The 19054-nt window shown below is 41.1% G+C and overlaps 1 long non-coding RNA gene across 1 annotated transcript in view; it reads left to right on the top strand.

Moving 5' to 3' along the window:
- Positions 1–395: 395 nt before the first annotated feature.
- Positions 396–19054, top strand: part of LOC115494015 (uncharacterized) — a 34317-nt gene continuing 15658 nt past the window's right edge. Inside the window, exons 1-2 of the long non-coding RNA XR_003959071.4 lie at positions 396–934; positions 18462–18810. This is a non-coding gene — a long non-coding RNA (uncharacterized lncRNA). The remainder of the gene's footprint in view (positions 935–18461; positions 18811–19054) is intronic.

Below are 19054 nucleotides of genomic sequence, written 5' to 3'. Positions count from 1 at the left end.
CAGCAAAGGAAGATCTTTGACCCTGGCTGATATTGCATATATCTAGATGCACTTCTGAAAATGTAGAGTTTTCACTGTCACAATTTGGGAGAGGAAGAGACGAGACAGAAAGAATCTTTTAATAAAGAAAAGCACAGGTATTTGTTTAAAAATACTGCATGGGAAAGAACATTGCTTGTATGGCTTAATTCTAGTCCTGAATCTGTTTGCTGTGACATTTACTGTTAAATCACTACCAGATTATCTTCACTGTTTAAGGAAAAGCTAAAATCCACTTGTTTTATCTCAGGGTAATTAGTTTGAGGGCTGTGAGGTTGAAGTCAGTATGTTCAGCTTGTAAAGCTAGTGTCCTTTTCCAAATTTTATGTTGAAGCTGTTACTGTTTGTAGCCAAAAATTACTTCTCCACCCCCATTTTAGCACTGTTTTATCTAAGCTCTTCAACCACAACTAGCTGAAACAACTCTAATCACCTATTTTTACTGTTTGAGTTAGGGAGTGTTCACAGGGCTCTTTTTGCCAGAAGAGCTGAAATGCTTGCAGAAAGGGAAAAGGGAAAGGGAAAGGGATGCAATTTCAGAGCTGCAAAATAGCAGCTGAACAGATAATATCATCAGCTGGCAGAGGTGGCTGCACACTGAGCATCTGTCTATAGCCTAAAAGTACTGTTTTGTTCGGGGATTTGTTTGTTTGTTAGTTGGAGTTTTGGTTTGTTGATGTCTGCAGGATCACTCTAACTGCTAATACAATTAAGAAAGAAACTTCAGAAAAAAGAATACTAAGTCCTATGGTTTTTAATTCCCTATTGGGTTTTGGGGAGAAGTAGTTTGTGGCAAACAAGGAAGACAAACCTGAATCCTTTGCTGCATCCTTCCTCCTGTTTAAGAAGATTTGTGATTCTACATCTAAATCCAACAACTTTCCATGTGGCCCTGGTAAGTTACATAAGCTAAACTTTTCACAATTTGATGTCTAAAACTAATCCTTTAATCCATATTTAGGATCCTGTAATTAACTCGTCTTAAATGTTATCTGCGGGTGCTCAGACATACTGAAAAATTGATAAAGTGTATACTTATTCTTACTTAAGGCACCCAAATTTGAATTTTTTGACCATAATGACTGCTCCTAGGTGTTAATGAAGACTTTCATACATTGAAGGGTTCTTCTAATTAAGAAATTTTAAATCACACTTCTCTGTAACTGCTGAAAATTATACTTCAAGCACCAAAAGAAGTTCAAAGTGGCAAGAAGCAAATTCTAGCAATCTTTTTCCTATTCCATGACAGGCATTTTTAGTCAATCTTCTTTTTTCCAGCGTTTGGGGGAACTTCTCTCCTCCCTTGAACTCTGTATGGGGCTGGGTGACTCAAAGAGAGAGACTTGCTGAAGGTCATGGCGCTGGAAGTGGGGGGAACAAGAGTTGTCTTTACAGAGATTCTGGCTGAACTGTTGGGAAAACAAGTTTTTCCTAATAGCTAAGGTGAATGAATTTAACTCTTTGTTCTCTGCCCCATGGATTATAGCTGTAGAGAAAACTTTTTTTCTGAGAAACTTAAGCTTTTCAACAAGCTCCCATTAGTTTAGAAACAGCAATAGATTCCCACCTGTCCAAATAGTCCAAACATTCTTACCTCCTTTCCCATCTGTCATCTCCCTCTTCCTAAGGTTACTGAATTGTTCTCCTTTAATGGAGGAGTAACTGTGAGATTTCAACATTGCCTAGTAAGTGGGAGACAAAGGGGGAAACAGGCCTGTAAAGCAGGATAAAATAAGTAAAGGTGTGGTGATTTCTTTTATCAGACTCTTCTTAAGTTTTCTTCCCTCCATTTTTATTACAGAGGCACCAGCCTGACAATCCCTGTCAGATGATTTAGGATGAGTAATAAGGGTCTTGGTTACTAGTTTTCTATGGACTGATGCACAGGATTTGTCAGGGAGGTGAATTTTGGGGTGGGAAGAGCCAGGTGAAATGTCAGAGGCTTCGCTCCCAAGCATTGGCCATTATCTCTTTCCCCAGGGCTGAGACGTAGGACTAGGAACTGAAGGACTCATGTGTCACAGGCTTTTGTTTCTGGAACAGATTTTCCCCAAGTGGCTGATAACAGGCTCGGTCTATTCTATGAAGGATGTCTTTAGAGCCTGCCCTGATACATTTATTATAAACAAAAGCTACAGAATGTTAAATTTTGTCTCTAACAAAATGCTGCTCTGGCTATTCAGATAAAAACAGGTTTGGCTTGGGTTTTTTTTAGATGCAGAGCTGCCTTTGCTGTAGGAATTCTCAAGTATTAAGGAAAGATCAATACCACAGCTAATAGCCTAAGGTATCAGAAAACCTCACTGGAGGAAATGAGAATGTTGTCTGGAAACCAGATGATGATAATCCTCAGGATAAATGGATTTAGAGATTTCCGAAGCTGTTTTAGTAAACAGAGGACAGACTTAGGCAGTTATTTCAACAAGTTCCTTTACAAAAGAGAAAGAGATTGCCATTTTCCTGTTTGGTTTTAGTCTTGACATTGATGAGTTGCAGCGAATACTTATTAACCTCTTAGATGCAGAACCGACCTTTTAATAAAGCAACCTCTTCTCCTTTACAGAGAAATCTTAGCACCAGTTACTTTGTCTGGCAAACATTGTCCTTGCACATGCTGTTGACAAAAGCTGTTTTCCCTGGAGTCGAGCAAAGGCAGGTGGAAAACTCATAAAGGACTCAAGGCAGAGCTGAGACAAGTACCAGGAAGCAGAGGTGCCTTGACTCTGCTCTGGGTTCATGGCTGTGAACCAGCAAGAACCAGAGCAGAGTGGTGTTCAGCGTGGCCAGTAAGTCCATCTGAAGAGCCCTGGTGCCCAGGGCCAGAGCTCCATCCAGCCCACCCAACCCCATTCATCTTCTCTCTCACCGCCCCTGCAAACACCTCTTCCTCAAGACAGTGATTCATAGCCTGGGTCATCTCTTCCCCTGTGAAAGCTATTTAATGATTTAGTTCACATGTGTTGTATTTTTTACGTTTACTGCTTCCTCTATGAGGATAAAAAAATCCCAAATGCAGCATCTGAGATCTGTGAGCTTGTGGTACTTCTGCAGCTGCTTAGAAATGTGCTCTGCATTGCTCACTGATCTTTCCTGTATTTTCTTTCCTGTTACAGAGGGCTGAGTTTAAGTGATTCATTTTCTCTCTCTTTGAATAGAAGCATTTAATCTGCTTTTTAGGTTTTCAATGGCTTTTGGTACATCAGCTAAACTCCCCAGGCTGTGTGCAGAACGAGATCATCAAAAAGGTGAAACACAGAGGTTTGAACCACCCTAAGTGCCAAAGCAGTTTACCTTGCAGTCAGAGCAGGGTCAGCTATGCCCACTGACTCTGCCCAGAGAAGCTGTGGCTATTTCATCCCTTGAAGCATTCAAGGCCAGGTTGGATGGGGTTGAAATAACCTGGTCTAATGGAAGGTGTCTCTGCCCATGTCAGAGGATTGGAACAATGTTTAAAGTCCCTTCCAATCCAAACCATGATGCTGTGACATGCTAGATTTGGTCCAGCACTGCCATTTTCCACATGTACCACATCCTGCTGCTCACATGGTTGTTGGCCAGTAATAACTCATCCCTCTGTCCCATGGAGCCTCATTTTCATCAGCCACTTTGTCTGAAAAAAGTAATGTGACATTGTTAAACTGAGAGCAGTTACACCTTGCCCTACCTAGTTTCTCATCTATTTTCTCTGCTTGAGAATTGTAGAAAGGGCTATGTACATGGAAACTCACCTGCTTTTTTCCATGTGTCTCTGTTGGTCTAATAAATTATATTACTTCTCTACAGTAACCTTTCCTTTCACACATTCTTAAAACTTGTTAGCTGTAAGAATACTATCGCTACAATATGTTATTATGGCTATTGTATTTCTGACTGAGCTGTAAAATCAAGGATCTTGCAGTCATTAAAAATCCCCCAACACTCCTCACAAAAACAGACATGTTAGTTCAGGTTCCCTGGCCCAGTGAGCTCAATCTTTACATAATGTTCCAGCTGAATTGTGGCTCCCTTTACTTTCAGTTGTAACTGAGGGTTGTTAAACAGCTGCCATGATTCCCCACACTACCCCGAGAGACCAAGCTGCAAATGAATTATAGATGTAACACAAGCAGCCTTTCACATGCGTCACCCAAAGCCTCTTACGTGGGTCAGAATGGTGCGGTGATTGTCCTGTCAGATCACTGAGACAAAAATCTGTGGGCTTGGTGAGATGACCCCAGTGTATTGATTGCTATAAAAGAGACAGAGAATCTTTGACTTGAGATAAAAAGATATCAGACATCTGTGATTAACGATCAGCAAAACTTGAGTGTTTTAGAGAGAGCTTTTAATTGATTCTGTTAATGTTCCTCTCTGTCTGCATATTTATGCACCAGATGCGCACATGCAAAGTGTTTTGTTGTGCAGATCCTACGTGTGACCATAGATAAAATCTGTGAGAGGAATATGTGGCAGGGCTAGGAAAGTCCCCACACACTGTGGGTCTGGCTGCCGGCTCAAGGGACCATCTCAGTGCCAGCCCGTGGAGATCTCAGGCTGTGTCATCCTGGGTCCCCTCACTGGGCTGGATCCTTATCCCAGTGTGGGTCTCAGATTCAGTCAAAGAAAGAAACTGAGAATTTCTAGCCAGGCAGAAGCCTGGGAAAGAGCTGGAGAAGAATGTAAATACTTCTTTATCTCTCTTGTTTTTCACATTGTTTATAGTTAAGTTCTATCACTGTGGGTCAGGCACTTTGCACCAGTGCTGTGGCTTGTTTTCACTTCAGGACCAATGAAGTTGGTCCTCACGAAGCTCTGTATAAAAGAGGGGTGTATTTTGAATAAACCGTAGTTTTACCCTCACAGCCTTCTGAGTAAGAGTCTATTCATTCCCATCCTGCCTCAACAGCGACATCCCCACCCACAGGCTGCATCCCAGCCTGGATGTGGCCCAGAGGAGGGGAGGGGATTCTGCATTTTCACTTGTAAGGAAGAAGACAGCAAGAGAGGGGAGGAAGGAGAAGAGGGAGAAGGCAAAAGAAAGCAAGAAGAGAAGGAAAGGAGAGGTGAAAAAAGGAGAAAAATAGAGAAAGAATACAGAATACAGTGCAAATATCTTCTTACAACTACAATTAAATGTAGACTACTCCAAAAGAAGAAACAAGGAGATGACAGTGAGGACTGAAGCTTGGACTCTGTCCAGATGCTCAATTGACTTTGTCGTTCCTGTCCTATTTTGACCTTTCCATTTTTCAAGGGTAATTAAGCACTCCAGCTTCAGATTGGATCTTGCTTCAACTAGTGATTCACCTCCACTGACAAGGTAAAGAGCTACACAGAAAGGTCCAACCTGGCTGCCCAAACAGCCATGTCCATATTGGTCTTATTTTATGTGAATATAATGCCACCAAGTAATTAGCAATAAAAATACTGTGTATGACATTAGGATTGAGTAATTTGGTCTTTAACCCATCTAGCAGCTACTACAGGATGCACTAAGTGACTGAAAACCATATATCTCATTACAATAAATATTTTATAGATGACATCTCAGCCCAAATCACCTTCCATGACATTGCTTTTAAATCCACTGGCAGGTGATAGAGTGATTTCACTGGCTGGTCATTGAAAAAGAAGTCTTCCATTGCCATGTTAAAATGAACTCTTATTCATAACAACCAAATGTTTTCATTTGATCAATGTCAAACATCAACAGTGCAATAAACTGGTGACCCTTCTTCAATTTCTGTCACCCAGAGGATGAAGGACCACTTCTTCCCCACCTTGGGTGCCTATTTACCATTTCTCACCCTTGGGCTGACACCTGCTTGTGAGAAAACTCTCACTGTGGACATCCTGCTATATTTGTTTTGTGGAGAGACAGAAGATTTTGCTATTTAAGTCTGTAAATCTGGCATTTTCACAAGTGCTGAAATTCACACCTTTGCATTTCCTGCTAGATCCCTGCTATATAAGGTGAGCAAGGTAACCACACTGCTGATATTTGCAGTAGTCCTTCATCTCACTCCTGTTGGGACTGTTCCCATGCACATAAGTACTCTTCATCTCTGACGTCTGAAGGCAGATCTTTATCCATTCTTATGTGGCTGTGAGTGACAAAGCATCAGAGAAAGCTTCCTAACTGTGAAATTTATTAGACAGGAGAGCAGAGTCCTCTGGGGGAAGTGTTGGAACAAAACTCCATCAGAGGAGGTTTTGGAGGGGATAAAACATTATGGAGGGAGGAGTAGTGTTATGGTCCTGCAGTGACAAGAGTTGAGCACGTTCTTGAAGATACTTTTTGTTCCCGAAAATAGGGTAGAAAGTGGGAAAAACCTTCCCCACTCATCATGTGGGCTCCTTTGCCATTGTGCTATATGGCATTTTTCATTAAATAAGTGTATGCTCTATCTTTAAGATAGATAGAGTGCAGGAATCCTGCACTCAGGATTCTTTCCACACCCTCCAAGAAGGGGGATATCTGAGTGATTAAAGCATCTACGTCATTCATTCAAGTACTTCTGCAGACATGAGTAGAAGGCCATGCTTCATCCTCCTGTAAATGGGTCATGACTATTCAGACAAGAGTCTCAAAGGCAATCTGAAGAGATGCTAACCAAAACATGTAAAAAATTTAACACACCTGATGCAACTGATCTCCTGGGGTCCTACAAAAAAGTGGGGATGTTTTCTTCAAAATTAATAGATATATTTCTACAAATACAGCTCAGTCAAAGCAAATCCATGATTAGTAGATTATCCCAGGGTCTCACTGTTTTCATGGCTGAAACTTCTATTCTACTTTTTAAATTAAATTTATTCATTCTCAGTATTCTTTTGTTCTTTGGACAAAATTTTTCTTCAGACTGCTCTTGCTCTTCACTGGTGTGTAGCCTAGTGCCCATTTATAGATCACAGCCTTGTTCCCTCATCCTTAATTGTGTTAAAATTAACAAGCCAAGCTGTCTTGATGTAAGACAGGCACTTCCATTTCCCAGATCACTGTTAGGGAACAAAGCAATGAACAAGAAATGATTGCTTATTGGCTTTTTAAAAATAAGAATTAGTGACATTAGAATAATTAAAAAGTATTGGTTTCCAAAGAAGCAAAAGCTGATGTTTCTCCCACATCTTGTGTCTGCAGAAATCCCTGCTGCTGCTGCTGCAGACATGCTGAAAGCAAGCTGAAAGCACAGTGAGTAGAAGAAGGTAGGCAGGAAATCCTGCAGAGGAAACAGTTGTTGGAAGAAAGCAAAACCAGAGATAATGCCTCTTGCTCAGGAAGATTTAAATTGAAATTTGCTGAAGACTGACAGTGTTTTGGGGAACTATTACTCATCTTGTACTATCTTACACTCTTTGTTAAGCTAAAAGCTTAACAAAGCTCTAGCTCGCCATGAGAAACACTCTACTGCACTGCAAATGCCTTTAGTCTGATTCTTTATGGCTTTTCTTATCATAACTAACAGTTTTTTCCTGAATCTCTCCCAATCTGAGTGCATTACTCTTGCAGCAGGTTAAGTAGCACGGCAGTCAGTACTCCAGGTGAGTTTTCAGGGAGTCTAGTACTATTGAATTCTTCACTCTTTCCCAGTGAATACATCTTCCCTGACACCACACAGGCTTGTGTTTGACTCATGAGTTCCCTGATCAGCTGCCATGTCTGTGTCCTCTTTCTCCCATCGTGTTCCCAGCTATTTCAGAATGGCCAAAACGAGGTGAGTTTGCATTTGGAACAGCTGAACTTCATCCCACTGCTGCTTCTCCAACACTTGTGGTCACTTTGATTTCCCTGTGTGATATTTCCACCTGCTTTGAACACCTGCCACCCCTGTGTGATCAGATGTTGGTTAATTTGTACAACCCTCTGGCAGCATCCTCACTGGCGGGGATGGAATGTCACCATCACTTGCACCCCCTGCCACCCTCAGGCTCAACAGAGGCAACAGCCAAAACTGTGTTTTGTTGCAAAATTACAATTAGTCAAAAACAAAAGCCTGTAATGGCAACATTCAGGTTTCCTTGAAGAATATAGCAGAAGTAATTGCTCTGATCTGGGGAGTCCCAGTCCCTAAAAATAAAGCTGGTATTTTTAACCTAGACTTACTAAGTCAGATGGAAATTCTATTTTTGTCTGTTTTTTCCCTTTGTATTTTTTGTTTGGACCTTTACTCTTTGCTAATTTTGTCTTAGCAAAGGTCAATTGTTGGAACCTCAGATTTTCCTAGGTTACAAAACTCATTTCACATCTGATTTTACTACTTCCTAAACAAGCTGAAGCAGGATTTTTCATAACAGTACATATAAAGATGCCTTATAAAAACCAAAGCAACTGTGGCTTCTTTTACAGCATTTGCATTATTTTTAAAGCACCCTCTACTTACCTTTTGAGTTGATTTCTAATCTATTTTTTAATCTATAACCCTGATAAACTTCTAACTTTAGCCATATTTTCCCTTTGTGTCCTTCCAAACTATCATTAACCACATATCTGAGTTACTTTTTGTTCAAAAGAATTGATCAGAAAATGACAGATTAAGTCTAATCAGTCAGTCTTTGCTCTCTCAAAGGCCTCCAACTGCTGTTAAGTAATATCCCTTGTCACACTTTAGATAGCCCAACAGGCTGGGAAAAAAAACACCAAAAAATACTTGTCATAACTACAGTGATAAACAAAATCTGCTCTGAAGCTACTCTAATTGCCTTCAGAGTCCAACACAGCCCTTGGACTGACCTCTTTCTAAGGAAACATAATAGCCAGAGTAATTATTCAAATATCAGCCCAGACTTAAATCCACATCCAGATTTCCTGCTGAACATTAAATAACACTTGGTCTTTGAAAAATTGGGCGCTACGGTCTTCAATCAGCTTCTGTCCCTCATCAGCTTTACAGCACCAGGGAAATAAAAGACAAGAATTTCCTGGACACACAATGTCAGCAGCTGGAACACTGACCTGTGCTTGCAGAGGTTGTTGCCCTACTAGGCAGGGTATTGGCATTAAAATTATAAAACTGTTATCACTCACAGGAGTTCAAAGACTTTTCTTTTATTCCCATGGAGGTTTCTTTTACAGTGGGCTTTTCCTGCCATTTAAATGTTTTCACCCTGGATTTATTGGTTATTTTATCCGGTCTGCAAACGAGGTTTGTTTTGGGCTTTTTTTTTTTTTGCAGTATGAGTTCCTAAGCTTGTTAAAGCAGCCAGAAAATGTTGTGCTGCGTGTTATCCCAGAAAATGTAAAATGTGTGATATTTCAGCTATGGTAGGGTTGGTAATAAAAATTTAAAAATATGAGTATTAATTTTAGACTTCATGCAACCCTTGGAAGAAGCTCTGCTAAACTGAAAACACCATCTCCTGCTTCAATTAGACATAATAAATAATCCTTCTCTTTTGAAATCAATTCATTAATTAGATATGCTAAAGGATCAAACTGCAAATTCCAGTTTCCCATAACACTTTGCCATTACCAGCTCCTTACAGATATTGGCCCTGAGATGAACATTCTGGAGGGGTTTAGATTAGGGGAACATGCATGGCTGTTTCTTTTTTGCTTGCTACCACAGCTCATTCATTCTATAGCCTCAGAAGAGGCTCTGAGATACCACTCTGTACTTTCAGACCAACTGAAAATCAGCTCACCCAAGTATGAGAAGCTTTCCTAACAAGAGCCTTACTCAAGGCAAAGTCTACAAGCTCCTCTAGTTCCTTTTTGCATTGATCACTGAGACTTTTGGAGCCAGGGAAGCATTGCCTCCATTTCCTAAGCTTTTGGCTGACATCACATGATTGTGTTCATCCAGGTGAAATTTGCTGCAAGCACAGATGTGTGGGCACATGGACATGTCTGCCCAGCAGCCAGGGATGGTGTGAAGTCTCAGCTTCTCTGTGGAATACTTGTCTGGCACAGACCTTGTCAAGGACACAATCACCCCTCTAGATTGCTCAATACAGTGTGACCAAGACCTGAGCAGAGGCTCTGAGAGAGAAAATTCTTCTCTGCTCAATCCCATGTTTCTGCAAGGGAGCTGTCTTCAAATAAACACATTGCTGCTGCTGAGTTCTGTTCTGCAGACAGTTTTGGGCTGAAAAGGCCTCCATCTGTTAAGATTTTCCCATACTGTTTCTGGGTGTTATCTAGATGGAGGGGAGACATGGGGGAATCCCATATTACACACAGGAGAACAGTGTTGGCCTCTCTGTTACAGCTGGCTGAGATTTTTAAAGTAATTGAAACTATTCTAAAATGAACAAATAAATGGAAGGAATATACTTTTGAGCTTTCTTATAGATGAGATAGAAAAAAAAAAGTGTTCCTCAGAAATGCCACACTATATTCAATCACATTTAAGAACAAGAAATCAGCCAGTGGCCTCCTCACTTTCAGCTAAACGTGTACACAGCTCCTGTTGAACAGGCTTTTAAACCTAGACAGAATAACAACCTTGAATTCAGGAGAACAACTATTTCTATTAATCACTGTAATAAAAAACCTGCAAACTTGGCAACACAGTTTCACTCAAATGCCTCCTCAACACACACTGGCATCACCACCCGCAGTATTACTCAGACATTATTATTTTATCATTGCAGTGTCTCTTAAACAGGCATCTTCTTATTGCCCCACAGAGGAAACTAATTAATCAAAGTATGAATATTCTTGAAACAGATCTTTTAAAAGAAATATTAGCTCAGGTGGCCTTATTTGGCCTAGAAGTTAACTCCTGTTTGGAAAAATAAAAAACCTGAGTATCATAAATAAGCCTTTAATTTAGGTTTAATGGAGGCCATCGTTTTGGGCTGCTGCGTTCATCTATTAAAGAGAAACTTACGCAGATTTCAAACAGAGCAATTCTTCTGACACATAGTTAATAAAAATTAATAATTATTTGGTTTTCAAATAAATTTTGTGGGGAATTCACACATAACAAGATGTCTGGAAGTTGTATTCAAAGATGAATTGGGATTTTAATAAATACTTTAACTGATGAACCGCCAGTGGTGGATGGCCATCCAGAAATGCACTGGTCACTGTGCATGAAGCAAGTAAATTCACATTTGAGGGTAAATTCTGAAACCTGAATCCTGAGCACTTTGCTTGTAAATCCCATTGCCTAACACATAAAACTCAAATGAAATGCATGAAGTGCAACTCTTTGAAGGACTAAGCATATTCAATTCCTGAGCTACCATTTACAGCAATCAGTCTTCTGGAAGGAGACTAGTTTGGAGTCACCTTCCTCATACTTATTGCTCCTTAAAGGATTCTTTTAATTCAAGGGAAATTTCATGGATTTCAATAGTAATGCCACTAGATCTGCTATTATCTCTCTGAGCAGCAGCACAAGCAAATACAGCCACTGCAAAAATAGAAAAATAATTCCTACACGCATCTCATGCTTGTTAAATCTTATCGTGGCATGCTGTGATTAATCTCTTGCAGAGAGTTTTTTTAATTCTTATTTAAGAACAAACATCTGCATTTCTTCATAGCAAATAAATAAGCTTTTGCACCACCTCACTTGTGACAGAAATGAAAAATAAGCCATGAATTGATAAGTTAGTTTTGTTCCTCTACAGATCAGACATTTCAGAAACCCCATGCCAGATGAGTTGACCATACTTCTCTCTCTGTATTTTTGTTTGATGGTTAAATTTATGTACAGATTAGTTTCCAGTGGCTTTTGATCACATTTTAAGGACTAGGTCTAAAGCTGTTTGAGTTCATACAGGTCTTGATATATGGGATGTGTTTTTTAATAAATATCTTCCTGCAGGCAGCCTGGCATCCTCATCTATTACTGCTTTTGAGTAGAAAGCATGAAGTTTGCTTAAGTTCCTACATGCAGTCCCCTCAAAAGAATGTTTCAAGTAAAAAGACAGAGGAGAGGAGTGCAGCTAGAGAGGGGAACTCATTTTTTGCTGGTTGTGGTATTCAGAAAAGTGCACTGGGCTGATATACAGACAATGTTTACTATTGTTGTCTGTGTCGAATTACTAATCATGCACTCTTTGTTTAAGAAAAGGAAATTAAAATTTTCTTTCACCTTCTGCTCCTTCCTACTTAACTCCTACATGTCACTAATAAAGCATAATATTGCACAGTATTACTCCAGGGGTAAAACTTCTGTTTCCCTTCTCCTAGCTCCATGCTTTGTTGCAGCTGTGGTGCTTTTCCAAATGAACATGCCAGATCTCTGGGGTTCTCTCTGCTGTCTCTAATTCCTGACTGCTGTGTCAGGAGTGGTGAAGGTTGTGTCCTGACTCCCCCTAAAAAAGGCACTTCCAAGGAGCTGTTGAAGCCCCTGACAATGGGACCCACTGGACCATCAGCAGGATGGCTGTGGGCAGTGAATGCAACAAAGCTCTGACCCTGGTTTCCATTCCATTTCAGGTCAGGGCCATGGGGAAGCCTGGGGTGACAGGGGAGGAAGAGCAGCTGGCAGGAGGAGCAGTGGGTGACTCTGTGCAGGCGCCGAGTGACAGAGAGGAGAATCCTCCCTGCAGCCACCTTGAGAAGTGCAGCACAGCCCGCCCAGAGCGGTCTGCAGGAGGGAGGTCTGAGAGGCTCTGCTGCATTTCCCTCTATGGCTCAGCAGTGGCACACAGGAACAAAGTCGCTGTGGCAGTCCCAACTCTACTGAGGAGAAATTAGGCGCTGCTCTGATGGCCGCATGGTGGCCCAATACAGGAGGTCACTTGATATGTGGTTTCTTCGCCATCTTCAAATTTGTGGCACTGAGTTTTCTTGGAAAACTCAAAGAGGAAGAAAACTGAAACTTCTGCCTCCTATCAATTTTCCTAACTCTGCCTTCATTGAAAAAGCCCTTTCTGAGCTGCAGATGCAGCATCCTTGGAGCCATCAAAAACTTTTGCTAAATGAAGGACTATAACAAAGGACTTTGTCAGGTAGCCGAACCAGGGATAATATTTTCTTTAACAGACATGGTGTTTAGGAATGCCACAAAAACTGCACAGGAGCTGTGCAGTTTGCCCAGGCAGAGGACCAGCCAGGGGCCCTGCTCTGAGCCTTTGCTTTGGCTGCCAGCCCAGGTAAGAATTTCGTCCTGGGAGCTGAGTGACTCTGCTGATGCCACCATAAAACCAGACAGGGATTTCAGTTTTAGTGAGATTTCTGCTGGATGTTTGGTAAAGCACCATCCACAGCATTGCACAGCTTATGGAAATCTTTTCTCTGTATCACAGTCTCACTTATATATTACTAATTTTTTTTTCCAGAAGACAAAACAAAGGTTATCATCATATGTTGCAAAAAATTATAGGTTAGGAATGCATCTCGGGGTTTGTTTTTTATTTCATGTTATTTCTCTTCCCTTTTAACATCCAGGAGAAAGAGTAGCCATGTGAGTTCAGCTCCTCTGCTCTCCCATAACCTACCCTTTGATGTAACTAACTAGCAAAAACATATTTCTAATCAAATATAGTTTCTCATCCTTAATCAGCTCAGCTTTAAAATGCAGATCAATTAGATAAGAAAGAGCTGATTTAATTAGCCCAACCTCAGCAATGTTACAGCATATTCTCATTTACAGAAGTAATGGGGAGCAAGAGGAAAGAGATTCATCATCATGAAAAGACTGGGGAAGGCAGGGGAAAGCAGGATATTTCCTATGTTAACTAAGGGTGATTTTCATTCAGGCTAAAGAGCCAGCATGTGTTTTATGAGCCATTTAAATAACACTTAGGTCTTGTGCTTTGTCCTTTAGCCTAAGGATGAATTTCTTTCACTAAGCAGCAATACCTTTGGAAATCCTCACTTCTGGGTTTAATTGATGAGCCAGAGACAGCTCCCACCACTTGGTGAATAAAGAAGAGGAAATATGGCAGGCAGGAGCATAGCAATAATGCACATTTATGGAACTGCTTGGGAACACTCTCCCACATGAGCGCCAGGTCAGGCACTCTCACTGGAGAGGGTTTAATGGGAACAGCACAGGGTGTGCTCCATCACCCTGCTCCTGCCTTATGAGTGGCCACAGGCAGATCACTTCACCTCTGCATTTTTGGGAGTGTGTTTTGTTTTTCTTTACTTTCTTCCTCTGTCCCATTAGGATTTGGAATTTCCTGCAGAGTAAATCTCTTCCTTCCTCCACAGCACAGATCCCCGCACAAAGTGGAACAGTGGCACACCTGGAGCTCTGTGGGATTGTTGTGCAGCTGCTCAAAGAGCAAAACCAGTGCAAGTTCTCAGCTTGCTCTCCCTGCTTGGTGACTTTAAAGCAGCAGAACACTGCCTTACCTCCACCAGCCCTGTCTGACCTGACCCCAAATGCTCCTCCATCCCCCTGGAGCAGGGGACTCACTGAATCAGGTTAGCCCAGGTTTGGTCAATGCCAGCAGAGAAATGCTGCCTCCTCCACAAAGAGCACCCAGAACATTTCCATGACCCCACTAATCCTGTAGAGGCCTCAACAAAAGGAAAATCAGACCTGTAAATGTCCAACAAGGCTTTGCAGATGGGCTCCAGCTGTGGAGTTGGGCTCAGGACCTGAACCTTTGGTGAGGTACATCTTGACATTTGTGCTGTTACAAAGTCAGGTGAAATCCACACAAATGAGGATATGTCAGCTCCTAATTTGAGTTCTGGGAATGAAGTTTGTCTTCATTCGTGCTCATCCATCATTTTGAATGGAGCTATCTTGTGACAGCCACATTTGGTAGTCTCTGCCTGGGAGATAATTGCTCATCACTGAGGGGAACTCACACAGCTGAGATAACCCTGAGGCACTTCTCTGCAGGGATGAGAGCACCAGAGGCAAAGCAATTAACAGAGCAATTAAGCCACTAGCCAATCATATCTCTTTTATTTTCCCTCATCTCAGATTTGTGCCACTCTCCAGTGCCTCTAAAAACAAGCAAGGCCCCACTCTCTAGAGGGAAAATTCCCTCAGGTGGGCTGGGGCTGAGATTAGGCTCTAAACCCCATTCCTGACCCTTATTCATCGTCAGTCTGGGCTTATGGGACATGGCCTGGCTACTGCAAAGAGAACCGGTGGCCATTTCCTTTCCTGAGAGCCAAGAGGCAACACTTAGAGCTTTTCCCTGTATTCTGCTCCTTCCCTCCCCCAGGCTTGTTCTCCAGGTTATAAATCAATATTTTCAGAAGTGTTAGGTCAGGTATCCAGACTCTGTGGTTTCATGAGACAGTTTTGCAGAAAAGATATTGGGACAGTCTCACATGCACAAGGGTTGATAACCTGTGTCCATAGATGATGGCATTCACTAACTCTAAAAGTGAAAGTTACTCTGGGGGGAATGTAAAAACACAACAGAGAGGAGAGAGACATGAGAAGGAGAAAATTCTGTCACAGGCCCTCTCAGGTCCTCCAGAGTGTTCTTCCCCCATCTCCCTGTCCCAACCCTTCCCTGGGCTGCAGCCCTTTGGCAGCAGCTGCCCCTGCTGCATTTCTCCACAGCCACAAATCCTGCAGGAAATGGGACTGTGGAGCTCCAAGCGATGCAAAGGGCCAGAGCTCCCTGGTTCTGTGGAGTTTGGGAGTTTGGCAGTGTCATGGACATTACAGCAGTGCCCCCACCTCATCCAGCAGCTTGGTTCTATATGATAAGAGCCTGAAGGACATGGGGCTAGGCTGCAGACTCTAGCAGGAGACTACATTTGTTCCTCCAGAGAGCCACCTGAACTGCTGAACGTAGAATCAAGTCACCAAACAGCATTGTGGGCGACCAAAGAAAGATCACCTTCTCTTTTCAAAGCCTTGAAATGAAGCTCTCCATCAGTGACTCCTCATCATCAAGGAATTTGCAGAGTAACACTCACCCCCTCCCTGGCACCTGAAGCCTGCACATCCCTTCATTTAGAGGATGCACAATGCTTTTGTTAATTAGAGCCTTAGTTTAATATGAGCTGTCAAAGTTCACTTAACTTCAATTAATTGTTTCTCCTGAGCTTAATTTCTTTAGTTAAGTATTGATTAATCATTGCTTAATTATGCTGAAGTCTCACTGGGTGATATTTCAGTTGCATACCGTAGCAATGCACTGCTTTCTAAAAATACTCAGAGAATCATCAGAAATTTTATGTATTGCTATTATTGGGATGTCTTTTAATATTTATCTTTTCATACCTCATGTTCCAAAATGTATATTTAACATTTTGTGTTTAATTCCACTGGTTTACAACTCATGTTCCTCTATGTTGGTAGGTCATACAAAAGAGTTTTGCTCTGCATGGTGTAGGGAGAAAAGTTTTGCCTCTGGCATCCAGTATCTGATGCCAGGAAGAATAAGTCAGGGAACACACATAAGTGATTTTTACTGTGGAACAATATAAACAACCAAAACATTGATGGCATGGGTTTTTTCTTTGAACTCCTACTTTAAGTGACATACAACAACTTTGGCTCAAATATTATCTGTATTTCCTCAAAACTACAAAGCTGGAGCTCTTATGAATATGGCCTTCAGATCAAGACACCTCCTATCTGAAATCTCAGTCTGTTCTGAAATATCAGGAAGAGAAAACTACCTCCACCTCTCTGTAGTACCTCAACAGGTCTGTAATGTCAAGCTGGATAGCAAGTATGTTAATTTTCACAGGTAAGTATAATAACTATTAAATTTTTCCAAGGTCACTCTTGAATTTCACTATTTACCCAAATTAAAAGTTAAGTTTGATTTGTAGTGAGAACTTAAACAATTATCTTTTCCCCACAATAATTTCCCTGGAGTCCATTTAGGCATCTCATTTTACCCACACATAGAATCATTTTTTATTATTTTTCTAGATGAACAAGAGTCACTCCCCAGGGAACACCTCTTGGCTTGACATGGTTTTATCACAGTCAAGTTTTAACTTTCTCCCTTTTTAACTTTTTCCTATTCACTTTTTCAGAGATCTCTGAAGCTACTACTACTAAAATTTAATTTTGAACGTGTTCTGTGCTATAGGAGTACTCAGCATTATTTACTACTGTGATCCCAGATTCTGAAATGAGCACTGGTAGGATTATGCTATAAAGAGACTCATCAAAATGACATTCTTTTCTACTACCTTTCACCTGCTCAGTGGTGGAAACATCTGGCACCTTGGGAATGCACATCTTTGCTGTGTGAGAGGCAAAATGAACTGTTGAAAAGACTGATTGTTACATAGATCATGGAAAACACTTCTGTTCCCTTATGCTGAATGACACATTAGACTGAATTTTCCAGAGAGGGATGGATGAATTAGTCCAGGATAAAAAAGTACTGACTAAACCCTTGCTCAGAATTTCAACAAGTGCTAATCAAAACATTTCCAGAGTACAATTAATCTGTCCTTTGTTATTAACTTTCTATCACAACTCTGTGTTTCTGGATTCTGATCAAAAGCAGAAGCCCCACTTCTTTAACACTGCTTGGTTGTAATAAATTTGTACCAATACATAATCAAGAAACTGAAAAGCAAGTCTGTTATCATGGCTCTCTTTGTAGCTTTATCTGTCTCTAGTCCAGGTCATTACTGATGCAGGTGCTGAACAAACACACTCCTGTCCTGACATGCTCACTGGAAAAGAAGAAACAAAGAATTGGAAAATGCAAGTTTTACCTTCCCTGCTTTCTGTAAAGGAAACTGCAGCACTGAGACACAACAAGCTAAATTTTCCCGTGTGATTTGGATCCATATTCATTAAAATAACAAGTCATTGATCTTAATTACAATCCCCAGGATCCTGCCACATGGAACTCAAGCTGTTTGTGGAAGTTTAGCAGCATCAACTTGATGCATATCCTCAACTTTCTTATGCTAATTCCTAAAGACAAAAACATTCCCATTTTGTCTGCTTTCTTGGTGTCAGCCACAATTTTACAACTCAGCATTATTTATTTATATTGTAGCCTACCTAAAAAGGCAGAGTCATCAAGCACAGCTGTATCAGGGGCTTTGCTACCAGAAAACAAAACTTCTAAATCCAGGTGTGAAGATGAGACCACGGAGATGAACAGGCAGTTAAGTGGGAAGTATGAGTTTATCACGGCAATCAGCCTGATCAGAAGGGACCAGAGCTCCTCCAATCCCCTTCTGCAGACTAAACCCTGCCTGATTAATGTAAGAAGAGATGGCTAAATCTTATGTGCCTATGAATGTTTCAAACAGTGCAATCCTCTCTACCAAAGGAATACACACAAGGCTTGCACGAGCTCTTCCATCTGTCACATCCAAATTGCAAAATCAAGCACAGTACCATGCAACTCTATACTCAGTGGCCTGCTGGAGTTTGCAAGTTTTCACTCCCACTACATAATTAATTTGACATGTCCCCATTAAAATAATAAGATAAATAAATACATTTAAATGAAGGGATCCATGGCTTATTTCTTTCAGCATGCCTTCAAGTGCACAAAATCCTTGGCTTCCCAGGCTGGGCTGTCACAACCTCCTTTCTGTTAAGGTCTCTTAACCACTTTTTCCATCCTTCCAGCTCATCTGAGAAAAGAACGGGAGGACAAAACATTCTTCAATTGCCTGTGAACTTATACACTAAGAGTGGCCTGTGGGAAGTCTGCTGCTCTGCTGTGGATTTCTGGTCTCTGGGACATGTGGTCTGTGAGGCTGACTGCATCCAGGATAAAACACCTTGTAGAGGAAGTGCTGTGGTATGTTGAAAAGAATCGTTCAGGCATAAGAGGAGAGAAAGAAGTTGTAAAAGTTAAAGAAAGATCCTCGAGGGGCACCAGCACTGCCAGCATCTATGAATTCAGTGTGCAGCTTCTTTTCTCAGCACATTTGCTTTGGGCAAAACTATAATAATAATTCATCAGCAGAAGTAGGTAAGTGTGCCTGTTAACATATCTATTATAAAATACTTCTGTTATTAATAAACAATCAAGTAAAAGCTGCAGGTCACCATAACATTATCAGACTTCTCACCCTAATACTCTGTTTCCATTTTGAATTAATTGAATTCCATTTGAATTCCATTTTGAGTGTTTCCATTTGTGTAATTGACTGCACAGTGCTTCCTTGCTTTTCAAAAATTTCAGTTTGCTTCCTTGCTTTTCAAAAAAATAATTG

The sequence above is a fragment of the Taeniopygia guttata genome, chromosome 2, assembly GCF_048771995.1.
Source record: "Taeniopygia guttata chromosome 2, bTaeGut7.mat, whole genome shotgun sequence".
Taxonomy (NCBI): domain Eukaryota; kingdom Metazoa; phylum Chordata; class Aves; order Passeriformes; family Estrildidae; genus Taeniopygia; species Taeniopygia guttata.
The sequence above is the reverse complement of the archived record's forward strand: the minus strand, read 5'-3'. Positions and strand labels throughout refer to the sequence as shown.